This window comes from Saimiri boliviensis, chromosome 6 (genome assembly GCF_048565385.1).
Source record: "Saimiri boliviensis isolate mSaiBol1 chromosome 6, mSaiBol1.pri, whole genome shotgun sequence".
In the NCBI taxonomy this organism is placed as follows: domain Eukaryota; kingdom Metazoa; phylum Chordata; class Mammalia; order Primates; family Cebidae; genus Saimiri; species Saimiri boliviensis.
Window position 1 is genome coordinate 77,602,392 of NC_133454.1, and position 23,708 is coordinate 77,626,099.

General features: G+C 38.7%; 1 pseudogene; it reads right to left on the reverse strand.

Moving 5' to 3' along the window:
• Window positions 1-18,083: 18,083 nt before the first annotated feature.
• LOC120364785 (U6 spliceosomal RNA) lies at window positions 18,084-18,181 on the reverse strand (annotated as a pseudogene).
• Between the last annotated feature and the right edge of the window lie 5,527 nt (window positions 18,182-23,708).

The window sequence follows — 23,708 nt, forward strand, 5'->3', positions numbered from 1 at the left end:
GATGAACATGCAAGATTGTTGCATAGGTACACACATGGCAGTGTGCTTTGCTGCCTTCCGTCCCCTCACCTGTATCTGTCATTTCTCCCCATGCTATCTCTTCCCACCTCCCCACCCCCAGCCCCTCCCCCATTTCCCCCCAACGGATCCCAGTGTGTAGTGCTCCCCTCCCTGTGTCCATGTGTTCTCATTGTTCACACCTGCCTATAAGCGAGAATATACGGTGTTTGATTTTCTGCTCTTGTGTCAGTTTGCTGAGAATGATGGTTTCCAGGTTCATCCATGTCCCTACAAAGGACGTGAACTCATCGTTTTTGATGGCTGCATAATATTCCATGGTGTATATGTACCACATTTTCCCTATCCAGTCTATCATCGTTGGGCATTTGGGTTGGTTCCAGGTCTTTGCTATTGTAAACAGTGCTGCAATGAACATTCGTGTGCACGTGTCCTTGTAGTAGAATGATTTATAATCCTTTGGATATATACCCAGTAATGGGATTGCTGGGTCAAATGGGATTTCTATTTTTAGGTCCTTGAGGAATCGCCACACGGTCTTCCACAATGGTTGAATTAATTTACATTCCCACCAACAGTGTAAAAGTGTTCCTATTTCTCCACATCCTCTCCAGCATCTGTTGTTTCCCAATTTTTTAATGATCACCATTCTAACTGGTGTGAGATGGTATCTCAATGTGGTTTTGATTTGCATTTCTCTGATGACCAGTGATGATGAGCATTTTTTCATATGTTTGTTGGCCTCCTGTATGTCTTCTTTTGTAAAGTATCTGTTCACTATCATTTTACCCGGCAATCCCATTACTGGACATATGCCCAAAGGAAAATAAACCATTCTACCAAAAACACACATGCACACATATGTTCATCACAGCACTATTCACAACAGCAAAGACATAGAATCAACTTAGATGCCCGTCAATGGTGGACTACATAAAGAAAATATAGTACATATGCCCCATGAACTGTTATGCAGCCATTCAAAAAAAATAATAAAATCACATCCTTTGCAGCAACTTGGGTGCAACTGGAAGCCATTATCCTAAGAAAATTAACACAGGAGCAGAAAACCAAATACCACATGTTCTCACTTATAAGTGGTAGCTAAGCATTGGGTACACATGGACCTCAAGATGGGAGCAATAGATACTGAGGACTACTGCAGTGGGGAGGAGAGAGAGTGGAGAAAGAGCTGAAAAACTACCTATTCATTACTATGCTCACTGCTTGGGTGATGCAATCATTTGCACCTTAAATCTCAGCATCAAACAATATATCCATGTAGCAAACCTGCACTTGGACCTCCTGAATCTAAATAAAAGTTGATAGAAGCACTCTGAGGCCTTTTTCATAAGAGCACTAACACGAAGGCTCCACCTTCGTGATATAATCACCTCATAAGGAATCCCCATGCTAATACCATTATATTGGCATGTGGATTCGATTTTTCACATACAAATTTTGGAGAGATGCACACATTCAGTCCATAGCAGCTAGCTAGAATGTGTGGACATGGTTCTAATTGCTTATTTAGTTGTTGACTAAAACCTACACTGAACAGTTCCCTGAGTAAAGTGAAGGCCAGAAGAAAATCCTTGGTGTTTTCAAACGACAGTTGAAAGTTTGGGAAGATGTGGTATGCTGAGCTGGTTTTATCATTTACATTCCATGTTTGTAGCCCATGTATGCATCTTCCAAGGAGATCCCAGGAGCATCTTCTACTCCATGACATTGAGCTCATTGGTAAAAAAGCATAACTATTATTAAGAAGTACTAAAATAGCTATTATACGTAGCTCTGAGATGTGAAGTATGAATAACAAATCTAAATGGGATCAATTTCAATAATGATACCAAAACCCTAAGGTGGCAGAGGTCATATGTGTGCTAAAAGCACAACACCAAGGTAAATAGGGTAGTGATAACTGTATCCAAAAACATCTGACCTATAGGGAACTTTAGAGGTTACTAATTAAATATAATGTCCTTAAAATAATTGCTTGGCAACCCAGTAAGGCACTACTTGATATGTATAATTCAATACATTCTAGGGACAGAGAGCAAGAAAGGAGCCTGATTTGAAATACCATGAAATATAGTGAAAGCTTCTTACACAATTCTCAGACCTGAATCAATTCGGAGATCTAGAGCATCTTAAAGAAATATTGTGTAAATTGAGAAAAAAACTTTGCAGTAACATCACATAAATGTTTGGATACACATATATACTCTCATTCTTCATCCATTCCAAAGGATTTTGAGGTTATTTAAAGGTAATCATTAATGAGAAAGGGAAATACCCAGACCTTTCAGGGGTTATTACACATCACTTTGAGCCACACTAATTTTTGGAGGTCCAGAAGTCCCCTGTAGTCCAGTCTGCCAATCATAGAGGAAGCGTATAAGAATCAGGTTATAAGTGGAATTTTGACCTAATTTCATCTTACTGTGAGCCCACTATACACCAGATTTAGAATTAGAATAGATTTGGTCATCAACTGCCAAAATTACCTCCATATTGGCTCCTGGATCCAGAGAATAGGTTTATTACATTGGAAGGTTCAAGTGGAGGCCCCTGTATCTACTCACTGCAGCCAATATGGCAAATCAAAGGAATATTGCTTTCTTCAGGAAAATGATGTAAGTAAATTTTTTTTTTTTTTAGACAAAGTCTCGCTCTTATCGCCCAGGCTAGAGTGCAATAGTGCAGTCTTGGCTCACTGCAACCTCTGCCAACCGGGTTCAAACAATTCTCCTGCCCCAGCCTCCTGACTAGCTGGAATTACAGGCATCTGCCATCATGCCCAGCTAATTTTTGTATTTTTAGTAGAGACAGGGGTTTCACTATGTTGGCCAGGGTGATCTTGAACTCCTGACCTCAGGTGATCCACCCACCTCAGTCTCCCTAAGTGCTGGGATTACAGGTGTGAACCACTGCGCCCAGTCATAACCTTATTTTTATTATCATTATTATTCAGCCCTACTAGCATGCTGGCTCTCATCTGAAGCCAGGACTGACTTATCTTATTACAATCATAAGCAGATACATTTTATATCTCATTAGTACAATTACATCCCTTTGATCTGAAAGTTGTTTACCTGAAATTAGACTTTGGGTTTGGATTAGTTGGCTCAGAGTTTAATGACTCTTCAGGGAATAGGGCAACCTCTGCTCATTGTCAATTTTAGAGACCCCATTGAGTCTAAAGATTAGTCCAGGGGTTCACATCTCCTATGTTTGGAACTGAAGATGAGGAGCGAAATTGAGGACAAAACCCCAGGGGACTCATAGGTGAGACAACATCTCTGCCCCCTGCTTCCCTAGCAGCTCAAGCTGTTATCTCTCCAGGTCATAGCACATCCCCAGGCAATGGGGCATTAGAGCAACAGGGGATGTCATTAATTCTCATACAGATATATATACATTCAAATAGCAATTACAAATACTAAGAAATATGCCCTTTTTCCCTTTGGGGTCTGAAACTATCTGACTCTTTGAAATTGAACAAAACTGGCATTTTAAAATAAAATATCTAAAATCTCTGCTAACTACTTTGTGGATGACTGGTGAGTACTGCCTGAATCTGTAGTTTGCCCCACCACTGAGAGCGACCATCTGGTCAGGTTTAAAATCATCTCTTAGATCTGTCTCTGCAAATGTGTGCATGTTAACCAAGTGAGAGTTCGGAAAGATTCTACGAATGGTGGGGATCTGGGTTTCAAGCAAACAGAGTCTGACATAAATAGTAAAACTAAGAAGAGTAAGAATGAGACTAAGGAAGACATTTTAACCTTGCATTAAAAATTGCCTTTGTAGAAATAACTCCTGGCCAAAAAGAATTAAAATCTTTCATTATATTGTTTTACGGTAAAATGCTTAAGAAAATTATCTTCATCTTCATCTTCATGTTGTCTTGTTTTATCAGATTGCTTTTCTTAACTAGTTCAATGATAATTAAGGAGATGGGTATTTCCATTTTTTCCAAGTTACATATAAATTGTGTTTTAAGTGTGTACACTTGCAAATTAAACACTTGGGGGAAGAGTATTCAAAGATTAATAATATGTAATTTAAAAAGCAAAACAATATAAAATATGAAAAGAGAATTTAAAATGTCAAATTAGGCATAAAGTAAGTGCATAGACTAAAGGAAATAGGTCGTCTTATTCAACTACATGTACTTGTGAATAAGTTTAAATAATTCTGAAAATAGAATGGCTAGAAATAATTATAGACACCCTAGTAGGTAACAATAGCTTTGAAGCATGAATTAATTAATCCTATAGTTCTAGGTATTCGATTGGTCAATAAAGGACATTTTCACATAATGTCATATTTAAAAGAGCAGGAAGGAAAAGGATATGAGGATGTAGTGTAGCAATGAAAGTTCTGTCAGCTCTTTGGACATCTGTCTGTGTGGGAGGACGACACACCTGGAATACCAATCAAATAACGGCATCTCATAATCTTATCATACATTTGTCTTATCTTCATGCTGTAAATCACATGAAGTCCATAGTGCCCCATGCCAGTGACATATTAATATATCCTTAAATAAAAATACCAAGCCATGATGTATCATCAGAATTCCTTCCAAGAAGACTTTTCTGGATTACTTACCTGGATACTTTTATTCCCAACACATACCGTCTCCTCAGAATCTAAAAGAAAAGTTGAAAAAAAATAGATACATAAAAAATAAAATTAAGCAAAATACACATATAAAAAGAAATTAATGGCTAAAATCAGCTCAGATGTAAGATGGAATATTATCAGAATGCAGGCCTACATGGGTAATTCAAGGAAGGGATGATGAGAGAAAAAGATTTTTAAATGGCTTGGGGTGAGATTCACAGGAGCAAATGTCATTTTTTTTAAAAACCATATTCAATGTTCTAGGCATGAATGAAGTAATATAACTTTGGAGTTATGTTTGCAGAACTAACACCAAAATGTGCTGGGGGAAAGCTATTTACATCAAATCTTAATCCCATTGATTATTCATTATTCTTCCTCAATGCCTGTGAATTTTTAGTTTTTCCTCAGAAGAGAAAAGTTCAAGGAACAAAATGACTACAGAGATTCAATATACCAGACCAAAGTGCCTCCACGTGCTCCCCAAAAATCAAGAATGATCTCTCTCCATATCTTTCTTAGTATTGAATGTTCTCATCCTTGTATGGAAGCAGAAGACAATCCTGACACCCCAATTTGTTTGGAATTTCTCTCGTCCCATGCACATTTCAGTCTGTATGAGCTGCTGCCATTCCCATAGTATACTGCATAGTCTCATTTTACAGAGAGCAACCATTGTCATAATGGACACCTTTATCCAGATTTATTTCTTACGTGTCCCACTCACCAAGAATCACCATTTCCTGGCCAGAATGTCCTATGGGCAATCCAGGTCCATCAGGCACTCCGTGAGCCACACAGTCATGGTGACTGTGGAAGTCCAAAATGACCTGCTGGGCCAGCCTCACTTGAGTTCAAGGACACCCGCAATGGCAGTCTCTGTGCTTCTGCATGCTGACTGGATCATCGTCTGTCGCTAGTCTTACACAGCCCCTCAGACTCTAACTATTGCCTGTTAGGGTTTTGCTCAAAAGATTGCCAGATTTTTTTTTAAACTGATGTTGCCATAAAGATCACCAATGCTATAAGAACCATCTTCATCCTTCAGGTATCCATCCTGGCTTTAGTCCCAAGGATTCTCTACTCAGAAGCTTTTTGTAGCCACATCTTCCTCCTCTCAATTCTGGGTTTATCCAACTTTATTCTCTGAGATTAAAAACAAACTGGCTCGAGTCTTGTCCTAACTTGTACCAGGTAACCACAACCATAATCATGCTGAACCCTCTTCGTACACTTCAAGGCATTCTGAGGGAAGGAATTTCCCAGAGACCGTGCCAATAAAAAGACTATTGAATGTGCATCAAAGGGAACAACATTAAAGTTTCTGCTCTTAAAATTAAGCTGAAACTGAAGCCCAATCTTTTGGTGTCATCTGGTCTTGGAAACTGAGATATGTTTGAATTTCAAAAATATCAAATGCAAAAAACCAAAATGTTCTGTATAAAACAAAAGTAGCAGTCCATATTTTAAAACTTTGCTGAATAGTTGTCTTTTTTTTCTCAAATAAAAATTTCCCTCATGCCGTTTCTTTTTTCTCTTATACACTCTGTGGGGCATTTGGATGGTGAATACATAAGACATTTATTTCTCACATCACACAACACGTGTTTATTTTGAGCTTATGCAGTAAAAAATTCTGAGTTAGTCTCACCTGTGGACTTTTCTCTCTGAAGGAAAACAACACAAGTTAATTGTACTATTAAAAAATGTAAAAGTACATGTGAATCATTTTCTGGAAAAAATATTTTTCTGTTATAGCACATGTTATTGAATAAGTCCTATGGGTTGATATGTTTGTGTTATTCAAATAAATCTGACAGATGCAAACAATTGGACGTTCGAATTGTGATAGTCATAATGTAATCATAGCCCAGAGTATCTTTTTCTCAGGTCATAAAGAACTTATAAATATATTTTTAAACATAGTATTTCTGTATAGTAGATAATTGTTCATGTATAAAATGTAATCAAGTACTGACTTATGCTACAACATGGATGAACATTGAAAACATTATGCTAAGTGAAAAAGAGAGACAAAAGATTACATATTATATGACTACACATATATATGAAATGTCCAGAATAGGCAAGTCCATAACAACAGAAAATACATTAGGAATTTCTATTCTGGACATTTCATATAAATTTAATCATCTAATATGTGGCTAGAAAAGTTTTTTATAGGTGATTTCCACAAGAAAAAGATGTTTTGGGAGATAGTTCATTGGCTGGGTAAATCTTAAATTGCAAACCTAGTCTGATTATCTAGTTAATTGGGATACTCCCAGCTGAGAGTGGTTGAGAGCCAGTACTAAAGATACTGAATTCGGTTGTTAGCCAAGGCTGTTGAAACATTCTGTGGTTTGACCTTTAACAGGCATGGCATGAATACAATCCTCTTGCAATTTCCTGACTCCACTTTAAAGCTTTAGCCTTAATTATTTCCTTTTCTTTCACATTTTCCCCTTTTGATCAAGATCTTTCTTCAGACAACATTGCAGATCAATTGACAAGTCTGATTTTGTCCCTCATTGCTGAAATGAACATGTCGGGGATTCATGTTTCTTATTGGACGATGCAAGTTCTAGGAAGTGTATGGCTTTACCGGGCCACATTTGAATGACAAAGAGATTTTGAGAAGAGAGTTATCAAGCTGGGTTTGGTCCAAAAAAAGTTATCAAATAAGATGTCTTTTCTGAATCATAGGCTTGATAGACCATGCTGAGCTTCTAAGTGACAATCACTTTGGTTAAACTTTTTTTTCTAAGCTAACTTGAATAAGAAATAAAGTAAGAAATGTAAATATTACAGCAACAATAACCACAACAGTGAGTTTAAAAAGTTGAAGATGGAATTTTGGCCATATTTTGACTATAAACGGTAGTCAGCTGCAGAGATCAAAAAGCCAAATATTTTAATGGTGGGTATTCCATTTAGCTAATTAAAATGTTCATAGATTTTACCTACTCAGTTTCTACTTTGTTAGAAGCATTTGTTCAAGTGTAACAGTAGGTATTGGCACCAGTGAAACCCCCTGCTTGGCAATGAGGTGACTCTGTTGTGCAAGAGAGTAGAAGGCAAAAACCAAGAATATAGAGGAGGCAACATATAAGTAGCTAAATGTTTCAGGGAGCTTAATTATGTACAGGTCTAGTCTGAGTGGTCTTAGATGATCAGTCGACTTCAGCTGTCATATGCTGCACTTCTGGGTCATTTTTAACCTCAAGTCTTTGATTGTTTCTGAATTCCAGCAGGAGGTAAGAGCATCCTTTAAATGAAAACATGAATCTAAGGGTCAACATCTTTTAGTTTGGCAGGATGGGGACTGGTAAGGAGTACCCAATATGGACCTTTTCACCAAGAATGAAGAAAATTCTTTTGTAAATATCTCTTCCAATAGACAAAAATCACCAGACTAAAGGTTGTGAGGTTTGGTATTTTCACATCCCAGAAGCACACCGTGGGAAGATTTTCTACCAGAGTATGATTTTTTTGTCTATAGCCTTAATTATTTCTTTGTAATATTGGAGAATGTGTCCTTTAAAAGTCAACTGAATATCAAAAGCAGAGAGGGCTAAATGCATCAATCATCCAGTGACAATTTCAAAAGCTGACAACTTGTATTTTATAAAAGGTGAGACCTTAAATTCAATAGGACCAGATAAACTGCCTTTGGCCAGGGCAATTTTAATGTTTCCACAAATTTTGCCAGTTAAGTTTTGATAATGGCATTTGTTTCTTCAACCAATCTGAAAGACTGAGGATAGTAGACCCAATGTAAGTGTTGTAATATGAGCCACACTTTGCAAATTTGTTTTGTAATATGGCCAATGAAGTGAGTTTCTCAGTCACTATGCAACTCTAAGGGTATACCCTATGTAGGAATAATCTTTTCTAATAACTGTTTTGCAACAGCTGAGGTAGTGGCAGGTTGGCAAGGAAATGTTTCCACCCAGTGAGAAAACATACAAATTATAGAAAGAATATATTTATAACCTTGAGAGGGAGGCAGCTGGATGAAATCCATTTTCCAAAGAAACAAGGGTCAATTAGGCAGGTCAAAATGGCCTGGAACTCTGAACTGCTTTTACTGGATTGAATTTTGCCAAAGCAGCACAAGACAGTTGTACCTTTTGGCGGTCCTGAAATGTTTCCCCACCAATACAGTTTCATAAAACTTGTAAGTCTATCAGTTGTCCAGTAAGTCATCTGACGTGTCATTTCAAGTAGGAATTTTTTTAGATTCTCATAATGCTGGTTTCTCATTGGACCATATTATAAATTCGTTGTTAGGCAAACAATGCAATTGTTTTTAGCCCAGAAATTATTTTATTTATGTGGGTCTTGAAACTGAGCCACTTTAACAACATTATTTAAATTATTTGGGGAAAAATAATTAATATTAGCTATAAATAAGGTTTTCAGTCTTAGTGGAACTCAACGTAGCCATTTGTGGTGGTGCATGAGCAGCCAAGTTGTTTCCTTTTTTTTTTTTGAGACGGAGTTTCACTCTTGTTACCCAGGCTGGAGTGCAATGGCGCAATCTCGGCTCACCGCAACCTCCGCCCCCTGGGTTCAGGCAATTCTCCTGCCGCAGCCTCCTGAGTAGCTGGGATTACAGGCATGCGCCACCATGCCCAGCTAATTTTTTGTATTTTTAGTAGAGACAGGGTTTCACCATGTTGATCAGGATGGTCTTGGTCTCTTGACCTTGTGATCCGCCCGCCTCAGCCTCCCAAAGTGCTGGGATTACAATTGTTTCCTTCAGACTCAACAGATTCCAGTTTTGAGTGCCCAAGAATTGTGATTATGGCCAAAGCCAAGAGAAGTTGAATTTATAAAATTTTGAAAAAAGCTCCATTTTTAATTTGGTTCACCCCAGAAGTTAGAAATTCTCTTTACTTCTGAAGCATACCAAAATTTTGAACAACCCCGTGACATAACAGCTGGCTCTGTGAATACTTGCAGGTTTACCTTTCACCAGGATACAAGCCCTGGTTAAGGGACAAAGTTCTGCTTGCTGGGCTGAAGCAGCCACTGAAAATGAGGCTACATCAGTCACTTAAAAAGGGTGATAACAGTACATCCAGCAACGTATTTTCCTTAATTAACTGGCATGTACGATCCATCAGTAAACTATGAAAATCCTGCATTTGGTATAGGGGTTTCTTGTAAATCAGCTCCAGATTTTAGTAGCTAGTCAGTTAAATTTAGGTGGTTATGTGGTGTCTCATCATTGAGTAAGAGAAGGCAAGTTGCTGGATTATGACTTATTGAAATGAGAAAGAATAATATGAGAAGAAGTCAACAGCAAGATCTCATAAAAAGTGATTCACAGAAAGATATTGAGTATTAGGAGAACTGATGAAAGCTTCTACAGCATGAGAAACATAGATTTGGTTAAAGCCACAGTGCTTGACATAGCTGCCATGCAGAAAGGGAGTCCCCTAGCTACTGAATCTAATTGCTGGCTATAATAGCCAAGGGTCTGTGTTGATCTCCATGTTTTCAGTTAAGAACCCCCCAATGCATCTGCTTGGCTTCTGGAGAGGCCTCAGGAAACTTACAATTATGGGCGAGAGCAAAGAGGGAGTAAGCAGGTAACCTGCCAGAGCAGGAGGAAGAGAGGCAGGGCACAGGGAGGCACTACACACTTTTTTAAACAAATAGATCTCATGAGGACTCACTATCCTAAGGACGATACCAAGAGGATGGTGATAAACCACTCATCAGAAATCCACCCCCATTATCCAATCACCTCACACCAGGCCCTACCTGCAACATTTAGAATTACAATTTGACCTTAGATTTAGTGGAGACTCAGATCCAAACAATATAAGCTTTTGTGTCTCTGATCAGGATCCAAGAGAGGTCCTTGGTTTAATATCAAGTGTCTGAAATATTTGACATGCCTTGGTAAATTGGAATTTTCTCTGGAAATTTTACAGCCTTTGTCTGCTAGAATTTTAAGGATATAAACACTGTCATGCTCACAAGCCTATTTACAAGGAGAATGAAGAAGGTTATCAACATACTTTAAGAAAGCTGAACCTTTGGGGAAATAAATGTTAAATCTGCCTTCAGTACCTGTGAAAAGTGAGAGGGGCCTTCAATACATTCTCAAAGCATGTCTGTCCAGATATATTGTTGTCCTTTCCACATGCAGTGAATAAAAATTGACTCTCAGTGTCAATTTTAGTGCCTTTAAAAAGCACTACAGGCTGGGTGCCGTGGCTCATGCCTGTAATCATAGCACTTTGGGAGGCTGAAGTGAGTGGATTGCCTGAGCTCAGGAGTTCAAGACTAGCCTGGGCAACATAGTGAAACCCCGTCTCTACTAAAATACAAAAAATTACCCAAGCATTGTGGCATGCGCCTGTAATCCTAGCTACTTGGGATGCTGAAACAGGAGAATCACTTGAACATGGGAGGCAAAGGTTGCAGTGAGCCAAGATCACACCACTGTACTTCAGCCTGGGTGACAGAGCAAGACTCCATCTCAACAACAACAACAACAACAAAGGCACTTCGAATGTATATCACTGTGAAAATTTTACTCTCTATGGGGATGAAAGTCAGGAAGGTATGGAGATTTGTAATGACAGGGTGCCAAAAAATGATATTATCAATGGCTCTTAGGGCTTGTGCAAATCTCCATCATTGCCACGAGGTTTCTTTACAGGAAGGATAGGGATATTACAGGAGCTAGGGCAAAGCACTGTAAAATTCTCACCATGGGGACTCCATGTTTGGGTCCCCTTCCACGAACACTCTCATGGAAGCCATCTTTCTCTTTGCTGGATTTCCCCTCTGGGGTCCCCTTCCACACTTTCTTGTGGAAACCTGTCTTCCCCTCCTAGACTCCATCTCTCTCTAATCCTTTCCACTCAGTGGGGAAGCTGCGTTCCTCTCCTGGATTCCATCTTTCTGGATTCTCTCACTCAGGATGAGAATTAACTGTTTCTTTCTCTCTCCTCCTATTTCTCTGTCTCTCAAAAAGAAAAAAAAAAATCTCACTATGTGAAAGAAAATGAAGTAATTAAGGCTAGGCTTTAAAGTGGAGACAGGAGATTGCAAGAGGATTGCACTCAACACCTGCTAAAGGATTACAAGATGTTCCAGCTGACTTAGATAATAACTGAGTTCAGTGTCTGCAGCCCTTCAACATCTCTAAGCTGGGAGTATCCTAATTAACTAACCAATCAGAATAGGTTTGTGTTTTAGGATTTGTGCCTTGCCAGTGAACTGCCTCAAAAAACAACCTTTTATGGAAGTCACCAAGAAACAGAAAAATAGATCAATTAAACAGAACAGACTCAAACAACAGACCAAAGTATAGCTGGGAGCTAAAAATAAGATTTAAAAAGTATTTCAAGTTATGGCAGAAAAGATGTTATTTAAAATTGGTATAAAACTAGACTATTCTTTTGGAAAATAAATACTAGCTACCTAGCTCATACCATAGCCAAATGTAAATGTGTCTGTGGAAAAAGTTGGAAAATGTGTTTTAATGAACTTTTAAGTTGGACAGATTTTTCTTCAGATGACACCAAGACCAGGATTCAAAATGAAAATGACATATTTGATCCCATACATGTTTTAAATATTTGGATGAGATATTGGAAAGAAACTGTAAGGCAACTAAAAAATACTTGAAATCTATTCAATTCCATCTAATATTTACATTATATAGTACTCGCAAACCAAAAAAAGCATCCAATTTAAAATATATATGAATGTTATGTATTACATACTATAAATATAGGATATATATTTAAATTGTGAATGTATATATAAATTCATTAAAAATAAACTACATATAAGATAAAAGCCTCAATTTTGTTCATGATCAAAATAAGGCAAACAAAATAATAGTGATACATTAATTTTTACCTATGAGGTTAGTCAAGATTTAAAATATAAGCATAAAAGCCCCCATGTTAGTAAGGCTAAGGAGGAAAGGGAAATTTCATACGTAGTAGGAATAAAGTGTTTCTGGAGGAAAACCTGGCAACATTTATAGAGGTTAAAAATGTAATTTTCTTTTTTTACAAAGAATTGCACTTCTAAGAATTTATTCTAAGAAAAAAAATCATGTAAGTGCAAGGATATTCATTTTAGTATTCTGTATAATATTGGAAAAAATCAGAAACCTCTTAATTGCTAATCAAAAGAAGGATGTGTAAGTAAATCCAGGACCATTCATATCATGGGATACTATCTGTAGTTGCATAGAAAAAATGCCCATGGTCTTCTATTAAATTACAAATAAAAGGATTCAAAACAGTATATATGAGATAATTTAATTTCTGTAAGTAAAAATACATATGTGTAAAATTTGGAAGGACTATAAACAAAAAAAGGAAATTGGAGAGTGTACAACTGGATATTATCAGTATTTCTCTAAGTTGGTGGGAGTATGGGTATTCTCCATGTTTTTTTTTTTTTTTTTTTTTAAGATGAGGTTTCATCTTGTTGATCAGACCAGTCTTGAACTCCCGAGCTCAGGTGATCTGCCCGCCTTGGCCTCCAAAGTGCTTGGATTACAGGTGCAAGCCACCACTCCTGGCCTTCTCCATGTTTTTATTGCTTGTCTGTATTTTCTAGCCTTTTAAAGCATTTATTTCTCTGTTAACTTTGAAAAATAAAAATTTTAAGTAAGAAAGTGAACAAAGAATCTTTTCTTTGCTAGATTAAAAATGTATCCTAAAAATAACAAAGTAATGACTAAAACCATGCAGTACACTGGCCCAGGAAAATAATAGGCACACAAAGGAAAAGAAATATGATATAAATATTTATAAACTCATATATATGAATCTATTTTTAAATATGTGACTATTTCAATAAATTGTGCAATAAATGTGGGGGTTTTTTGGAAAAGTCACAAAGTACCTGAAATTTGAGTGACATTTATAAATCCTTAGGGGTAGGAAAATGCTTTCTAAGCATGGTATCAAAGGCAGAATCATGAAGGTAAAACAGATTTAACAGCACAATTTAAAATGTTCTATGGCTGGACACAGTGGCTTATTGTGCAATTCCAGCACTTTGGGAGGCCAAGTCAGGAAGATTGCTTGAGCCCAAGAATTTGAGACCAACTTGACAATATAGCAAGACCTATCTCTACAAAAAATAAAGAATTGACTAGTCATGGTGGCACATGCCTGTGGTCCCAGTTGCTCATGAGGTTGTGGTAGGAAGATCGCTTGAGCCCAGGAGATCAAGGCTGCAGTGAGCCCTGATTGCACTATTGCACTCCAGCCTTGAAGGCAGAGAGAGATCCTGTCTCAATAAATCAATCAACAAATAACATGTTCTGTGTACAAAGACAAATGCTCTTAATATATAGTTTTCACAGAATAAAAATGTGGCTATGATTATATCTCTATTGGCAAGTGTTTTTTATATACACAGTCCACATCAGAGAACAGCAATCCTGGGTTGATTCTTCTGCCTCAGGTACTACAATTTTCAATATATTGCATGTAAAACACACCCTATGTCCTGGCCCCAACTGACTGGAACAAGCACCAGTGTACACTCTGGTTATTCCTTTTCTGACCTCGTAATAAACTTTTCTTTTTTTATATATATATAAAATACCTTAACATCTCCTTCTTGAGTAATAATCTTTTCTTGCCCTTCTCTGATCCACTTTGCTCTGTGCCCCAGTGAGTTGCACAAACTCATGCACACACACACACACTCACTCACACACACACATTGCACCACCCAGGCTCTTAGATCTCTGCATTCTTGTTGGGTCTAGCTGATTGCAGGCACCAGCAGAAGGTTGAAGTGTGGGATATGGGATGAGAAGTCAGGGGATGTATTCTCTGGCTTTCTCCCTGCTTCCCCTGGACTGTGGTTCTGGCAGTGTCTGGTCCCTCTACCATTAGTGCTCTCACCAGGCAACCGCCTGCCACATGTCCAAAGTTCTGGTGACACTAATTCCTTATTACGATTTCAACCCTAGGCATGTTAATGGCTTTATGTTTAGTTAATGTTACTAGTCTCTGAGTGCCTCAACATCCCTTGTGATTCCCCGTAAATCTGCCCACACCTTGGTAAACAGCCTCTTCATTAAATTCTCTCCAAAATCCCCACACGTTTCCCTTCATTTCCTGTAGTCTGAGAAAGTGGATAAACACAAGGCTATCAAAAATTGACAGGGAACTGCAACCTCCTCTGAGTTGGCTTAGTAAGATTTTATGCCTAATCAGAATGATCCCCATTAAGATGACACATGTCCCTATTTATAGCTCCTTTAGGTGAACTCATAGGAAGTGGGTCAGTGAGCTCCAGCTTTATCTGGATGACACTAAACTCTTGTAATTCTCTACGATGCCAAGGCACTGGAAGCCGTGGGGGCTTGTTGTTGTAACCCAGATTTCAGCAGGCTTTTCTAACTCCTTGAGACCTAGAAAAGGCTCTGAAATTTTAGCTACCATCACACTTATGAGACTATAAATGTTGGAACAAAACAGATAAATTATCGTTACTTCCTGATGATGCTTGTGAAGCCCAAGAAAATCAGCTAAAAGGAATACTATGTATAAATTATTTTTCCATAGCTGTCTGGTTCCATATTTGTCATAAATTATTTTTTATTCTTGATTGTTCCCTCTTCCTAATGTCCCATTGTAACGGGATCTTTGGGGTGCCACTTTTCTAACCGAAATCTCTGTGGCTGGCCAGTGATGCCTTTACATGAGTTCTTGTCTCATGTCCAGAAAGAATGAAGCATGCAAACAAGTGGAAGTTGAAGAAGATGAAGAGGAGCTTTATTGAGTGTTACAACAGCTCAGAGGAGACCCACAGAGGGTGGCTCCTCTGTCTAGGCAGGTAGTCCTGTCAAATGTTCAGCTCTCAGCAGACAGGAGGCCATGGAGAGGGTGGCTTCTCTCGGCTGGCAGGTCATCCTGCGGTCTCTACAGCTCTCAGCAGAGAGGGTAGCTCCTGTCTGCAGCTGGACATCTCCTTATCTCCAGCTCTCAGCAGAAAGGTATCTCCTCTGTGCAGCTGATCAGCCAGTCCTCTCTCCATCCTCTCCCTGCTCTGGCTGAGCCCCTGGCTTTTATGAACCTCAGAGGGGAGGAAGTGTATGCTGATTGGTCCATGGGCATCTATGAGTGGCAGGTCCTGGTAAAGGCACCACAAGCCCCCACTCTGGATTGTGAGGCTGGCAGCCCAGGTCCCAGCCTTCAGGCCCTCCCTGGTTTGAAGGTGGGGCCTTACCAGGACCACCCGCTTCTGCCCAGAAAGCTGTTTGCCTCCTACTGCCGTTCATGGTGCTAAGGCTCACTCAGACTTCTCTGAGATCTGAGCGGGCACCAACAGTCAGGAGAAGCCAGGTAGTAGGAACAGGCACTTCTGAGCCTGCAAGGGCAGGGGGACCTTCCCAGCCCCGACGACTTCAGGGATACCGGGAAAGGGAGAGGTTCTGGCTCCTGCTCTTGCTCCATGAATTGGGAGGCCCGGATCTGTAGCCACACAAATCCAGCTGCAGCTGTACCCGGGAGGGCGGGGCTCCTGCCTGCTCCATGGTGCCGGAGGCCCAATCTACAGGCTGCAGTTTGGGCGGCTGCAGAGGCACCCTGGGAAATCCCACTCCAACTTGGATCAGGCAGAGATTTCACTTGTCCAAGGCTCCCGCCGGCTGCATGGAGCATGCAGCCCTGGCAATGCCTCCCTGCTGCTGCCATCGCCATGACCTATCAGTCACTAAGTGAGCAATTCTGACATTTCTTTAAACTCTCCATCTGACTCCATTTTTGCTTTGACTGCCCAGACTATCCAGGGTCAACAGCAGTCAATGCCTCTTTACCATGGCAGCAACCCATGAGTCAGCCAAGATGAGCAGACAGGCTGCCTGAAGAGCCGCACTGGGACAGGGGCTTCTGAGCTCCACTGGGCCAGCAGGTGGCAGCAGCTCAATGATCAATGAACTGATTCATGGACATTAAAATGAAGCAGAAAACTCTAGATGTGTGTGTGTAGAATGTACGTGGGTGAGTGTGTGCTTAACTTTAGATCCCAATAGAAACACATATGCCTTTCAAATACTTATGACACATTTACACAAATTGACCATAGATTCGGCTGCGAAGAAGTTTTTAATAAATTTCCAGAGATAGAAGTTATATAGAGCACAGTGTTTATGAAAATAAATTAAAACTGAAAATTGATAATAGAAAATAGAAATTACCAATCTAAAGGTGAGATGGCAGTCAAACATTTGAGGAAATTCGATGCCTTAAAAGAAAGAAACTGGAAAGGCCCAATAGCTCATTCCTGTAATCTCAACACTGGCAAGCCAAGGCAGGAACACTTGAGCCCAGGAGTTCCAAATCAGCCTGGGAAACACGAGACTCTGTCTCTACAAAAAAATTTTTTTTTAATTAACTAGGCATGGTGGTGCGAGCCTTGGCCACTCAGGAGGCTGAAGCAGGAGGATCTCTTGGCCCAGCAGGTCAAGGCTGCAATGAACCATTTCACCACTGCACTCTAGCCTGGGTGATGGAGCAAGACCCTGCCTCAAAAAACAAAGAAAGAAAGAAAAAGAGAAACTTAATTTCATTAACAGGAGATAATACCTAATTAAACAGATCACAAAACAAAAAAAAGTTAAAATTACTTCAATTATTAAGAATACTATTTCATTATGTACTTTAAATACTCTAAATTGTGATGACTGAAAAAATATTTGAAACTTATTAGATAAAAGAATGGGCTGAAAGAGGAAATAGACATGATTGAAGAAGGGACTGATGGACTAGAAAACTAAACTTTGTTTTACCCCCTAAAAGCAGATCGAAAGAAAAGATTTGGAAAACCAAAAAGTGGACATGCAAAATATATGTTCAGAAACTCAATCCCTATTTATTTAAATAGAGTTCCAAAAGGAGAAAATAGAGAAAATGGAAGGGAGAAAATAGTCAAAGATAACTTTAAGAACATTTCACACAGGTTAAGACACACAAAAGTTTTCAGATTTAAAAGTCCCATTGAGTGGCAAGGATGGTCAATGTTATAGAGGCACAAATCCAGATTCCTCTCACAGTAAGTTTCAGACCACCTCAGTAGTCAGCTGACTGGAATCCCCTTATCAATGTCTGTTTCCCATCGCTTACACTGCAACTTCTCAAAGATCTTTTTGAAATGCAAATCTGTTCATGTCTGCTCTTGGCTTAAAACTTTTTGATGTCATTAGGTGAACGCAAGAAACTTCAATATTATAATAGAGGTCATATTACTTAACAGCATTATCCTATTTTATTTAAGTTAGTAGTAGTTATAGGAATATTTATTGCATTATTCTCTGTCATCTATATATGAAACATTTCTCACACAAGAAAAACAGCCAAACAGTTCAAAACAAACAAAAAATAAAAATATAGCAACAGAGATTTTTCAATTGCATCCTTAATGAAGTATTAAAGTTTTCTATGTGTAATCCTTGCACATGGGTCATACTAATCTTCTCTGTATTCAGTTTTAGTACATGTGCTGCTGAAGTGAGCACTATATGTCTAAGCCTGAGGCCTCCTCAGTGATAACATTAATACTTCTCATACTTCTTTGAGTTCTTTGCTTGAGATTTCTTTTTGTCACAGAGCTTTTGTTGTTTCTGCCAATGGCTTTCTCTGCCACATACTCTCTACAAACTCCCTGGTTAATTCCTATTTAAACTTCAGATTTAAATGTAAATATCACTTTCTTGGAGATGTCTTTCTTAACCTGTCCAGCCTAGGTCAAGATAGATGGATCAATGGATAGAAGATAGATAGGTAGATAGATAGATAGATAGATACTTAGTCTCATTGGTTTGCATTACATAGTCCTTCAAACACTTATCTTGGCTTGTGATGATACGCTGATTTATGTAATTATTTTATGTATGTATTTTGCTCTTTACTGTAAGTCCCATATGGGCAGAAACAATGTCTGTTTTGGTTCCTTAGTTTCAGGTCTAGCATGGAGTGACCCTTGGTAAGTGTGAGTTGAATGAAGAAGAAAACGGGGCATGCTGTGCCTGGGATATGGTCAAAACTGAGAACTTGGAGTTAAAGAGAAAGGTATTCTATTGCTTCTGCCACTTAGCTTTGGACAGTGTATTTAAGCTCACCCAGCTAGGTTTCTTCATGAGTAAAATGAAGGTAATAGTTGTGCCCATACTACAGGACTGTTAAGAGCATTAAATGAGGAAGCACAAAGAGCTCAGCAGAGTTCCCAGCTCGTATTAGGCACTCAAGTCATAATTCATTATATTTTCAAACTTTTGTATTTTTCTTCTTTTGTTACAAAATTTTCACATTGAAATGTTCTTTCTCTCTGCTCATGCCCTTCTGACTTGTAATGTGTTGATCTTTTGAGTGGAACTGAAACTGCTTTCCCTTTCAGGCCATCTGCAGAGCATTTGAATGATAGGAGGAACTGATGGCACTGCCATTTATCTGTTGGATGTACCACTTTCTGTGATGGGCTGTGTTAGCCTGGCACAGACCTGGTTTCCACAGGCTGCAGCCCCGAGCAGGGAACCCACCCTAGGTGGAGACCTTTGGGTTGGTCCCCTGGTTCTTTCTTTTCACTCTATTGAATCCTTGGCTTTTATTTTTCTTCAGGGAAAACATAACTTTTTTCTTATTAAATTGTTTTGTTTTGTTTCTACTTCAGATTCATGTGCTTATACTGGACAAATCTTAAAGCCTGCACGTGTTATCCGGGGGAAAAAATGTATTGCTTTTTACTGAGTTGAGACTAATCAAGCTGTCAGAAATTCACGCTTGGCTGAGGCTGTCTTAAGTTTGGTCAACTTCTCTAGGATCGGCAGGCTTTTGTAACTATTACTGAAGTCTGTGGTGGCTAAGGGGCTCAGTGAAGGGAAACATCTGGATTTAAAGTAGACTTTAATTACATCTCACACCCCTGCTCTAGACCAATGTTTAACCCCAGGGAGAGGCTTAAAACTCTGACTTCGTTAGAAACTCAGAAGTCATTTTAACCTAATTGCTCCCTTATCATAGCTTAAAGTGACACCTAAGCCTTTAAGAATAAACTCATAGTCCCTGATTCCTGACTCCATTTGCCCTAAGTGCTCCCAGAGGATCTGCATGCTGGTACTAATTTCAGTAAATGTTTTCATGGTCTTGGATGTAGAGCTAATGCTTAACAAGTTCCAGAGGAACCAATTTCCTGTTCGAGGAACCTTCCTTACCAAGTTTCCTAATTATTCCCAGTCATTGCCCTGTAGAATCCAACTGGCCAGGGAGGTTGTTAATAGGCCACAGGGGGGCAGCTACAGTTACATTACCAAGGAAACAGATCAACCGTGCAGAGAGCAACGTTTGACACAGGGAGACCAGGGACCTGTAAACACATGTATTTCCTGCTATCTCTTGTTTCCTGAGGTGGGGGGAATCAGGACACACACCCTTCCTGTCAAAGTCACTGAGAAATCACCTACGGTGAATTCTCCAAGCCAGCATTTGGAAACTTTTTTGGTCTCAAGACCACTTTTATATTTCTACAATTTATAGAGAACCCCAAAGAGCTTTTGTTTATGTAGATTATAGAAATTCATATTTACTATATTCAATATTCAAACTAAGACTTTTAAAAACATTTATTTAACTCGTTCAAAAATAATAATCCTATTACCTGTTAACAGAAATAACAATTTTGATAGAAAATATTTAAAAGGGTGGTGTTGTTTTACATTTTTGCAAATTTCTTTAGTATCTGACTTAGAACTGAATTCTGTCTGCTTCTGCATTCATTCTGGTGTGATATAATGCATCATGCAGCCTCTGGAAAACTCTACTGTACATTCTTGGGCAAGTGAGAGAGAAAAGGCAAATAACATTTTAAAATTATTATGAAAATAATTTTGATCTCACAGAACCCATAAAAGGGTCTCAGGTTCTTCCAGAGGCCCCAAAACCAATTTTCAGGACCACTATTCTAAACAAAACTGCACTGAAACATAGTCACTGATTGCTTTATGCGAATGAAACACAAAGCAAAGCAATTGATCAAGAAACAAGTTTACAGTTATGAAGGTGGGAGCATCTGTGCTCTGCTCTTCATGTTTCTGCTACTTTCGGCCATCCTGACCTACAAGGACTTCCAGCCTCCTGTAGAGATATCCTGATAATGACATCTGGCCCTAGCACCAAAAATAGGTTTGCTACAATTTTATTTTGAAACAGTGACTTGAAATTCTATAAACTGCCAAATATCAGAAGTCCACAGAGTGTGTGAGCAAAGGCTACAATGTTAGAAAAAAGCAGGTAATATTTGGCAACAGTAATCAGAGACCGAAAGAATTTTCATTTGTAATAAACGCCTGGTTTTCCCCACCTTTATAAAAGCCTGTCTGAGAAGCCAAAAGATAGGTGAAACATGAACTTCCTAATAAGAATTTACTTATGTACTTCCCAGAAGTGACTGTATCTTATCCCCAAATTACATATGCTGATGAGATCTTTTGGAGGCTAAAAGAGTTGCACAAGGATGCCTGATGATCTCAGGCGGTATGTCAGACCTCCAAGAACATCCAGTATGGATTTGAACAACTCTGCCCACAATCTCTGCTTAAGACCTATTATTCCAGGTATACAGTTCAATCCAATCTGGCCACCTCCATAAGGCTGTTCCAGCCTGGGCTACATACTGGAGACAAGATCTTAGTGCACAGTCACTAACGCCATGCCTGGGGCACGTAAGCCCAACTTGAGGGTATTTTCAGTTCCTGTTCTTTTATCATATGAGAAGCAGTAGAATATATCTGCTAGTCAAAAGCAAGAACTCTGAAGTCCGAGAAACCTGTGTTAAAGTCCTACCCTGTCACAAAATAATTTTGAATATTTGGACAAATTATTTAGTATCTTTCAGCTCCTCTGTCAAATGGTATTGTTGTGAAGACTAAATTAGTTTATACATGTAAGGGACTTAGTAAGGTAGAGATCGTTCAATAGATACTAGCTATTTATTTTTATTTTGTAATGGATGGGATCTCCCTATGTTGCCCAGGCTGGTCTGGAACTCCTGGGCTCAAGAGATCCTCCTGCCTCAGCCAACCAAAATACTGGAATCGCAGGCATGAGTCACTATGCCCAGCCAATACCAGCCAATATTAAAATGCAGATTTTTTTTCTTTTGCCCATGTGTTACATTCTTTGGTGACTCCCCATACCTTTTTATATTGGGTTCAATCTCCTTTTCTTAAGTCATAACATTTTTGTGGTGTGGCATCACTTCCTGCCACCCCCACCTCTACTAGTGTTGTATGCAGCTGCCACACAATTCTACTCAGAGACCTTAAACTCCCTCATGCTTTCCAAACACCAGCCTTAACATAAGTGTAGAGTCCTCTTTCTTGTTTTTCCCATATAACCAGGTCTTACTGCTCTTATAAACTATGACCATAATTGCCCCATCATGAACCCTTCCCTGACTCTTGCCCTTTTTTAAAATTATTTTGGGCAAAGTCTTTTCTTATGTTTTAAATTTATTTTATATTTCAATAAGTTTTGGAGATTTTATATAAAATATACAAATGTTTATATTTTATGTAAAAATTTTATTAAAATTTTTATATGAAAATTATATTTATAAAAATATGAAAATATTTTATATTTCAGTACATTGGGGGGAATAGGTGGTGTTTGCTTTCATGAATAAATTCTTTAGCGGTGATTTCTGAGATTTTGGTGAACCCATCACCCATGCAGTATACACTGTACCCAGTGCGTATTCTTTCATTCCTCATCCCCCTCCACTCTCTCCCCTGAGTCCCCAACATCCATTGTATCCTTCTTATACCTTTGCATCCTCATAGCTTAGTTCCCTCTTATGAGTGAGAACATGTGATGTTTGGTTTTCCATTCCTAAATTACTTCACTCAGAATAAGAGTCTCCAATTCCACCCAGGTTGCTGTGAATGCCATTATTTTGTTCCTTTTTATGGCTGAGTAATATATATATATATATATATATATATATATATATATATACACACCATGGAATACTATATATATATATATATATATATATATATATATAGCACATTTTCTGTATCCACTTATTGATTGATGAGCAATTATGCTGGTTCTAAATTTTTGCAATTGCAATTGCAAATTGCACTGCTATAAACATCCATGTGCAAGTATCTTTTTCATGTAATGAATTTTTTTCCTCTAGGTAGATACCTAGTAGTGGGATTGCTGGACCAAATGGTAGGTCTGCTTTTCATTATTTAAGGAATCTCCACACTGTTTTTTGTAGTGGTTGTACTAGTTTATATTTCCATCAATGGTGTAAAAGTATTCCCTTTCACCACATCCATACCAACATCTATTATTTTTTGGTTTTTTTTATTATGGTCATTCTTGCAGGAGTAAGGTGGTATTGCATTGTGGTTTTAATTTTTATTGCCCTGATCATTAGTGTTGTTGAGCATTTATTCATATATTTCTTGGCCATTTGTTTATCTTCTTTTAAGAATTGTCTGTTCATGTCCTTAGCCCTCTTTTTCTTTTTGAGACCGAGTCTCATTCTGTTGCCAGGTGCCAGGCTGGAGTGCAGTGGGGCAATCTCAGCTCACTGCAATCTCTGCCTCCTGTGTTCAAGCAATTCTTTTGCCTCAGCCTCCCAAGTAGCTGGGACTACAGGCACATGCCACCATGCCCAGCTAATTTTTGTGTTTTTTTAGTAGAGGTGGAGTTTCACCATGTTGGCCAGGATGGTCTCAATCTCTTGACCTTGTGATCCACCAACCTCGGCCTCCCAAAGTGCTGGGATTACAGGGGTGAGCCACCATGCCCGGCCTCTTAGCACTCCTTTTAATGAGATTGATTGTTTTTATTCTTGCTGATTTGTTTGTGTTCTTTGCAGATTCTGAATATTAATCCTTTGTCAGATACATAGATTATGAAGATTTTCTCCCACTCTATGGGTTGTCTTTTAACTCTACTGATTATGTATTTGCTGTGGAGAAACTGTTTAGTTTAATTAAGTCCCATCTACTTAACTTTGTTTCTGTTACATTT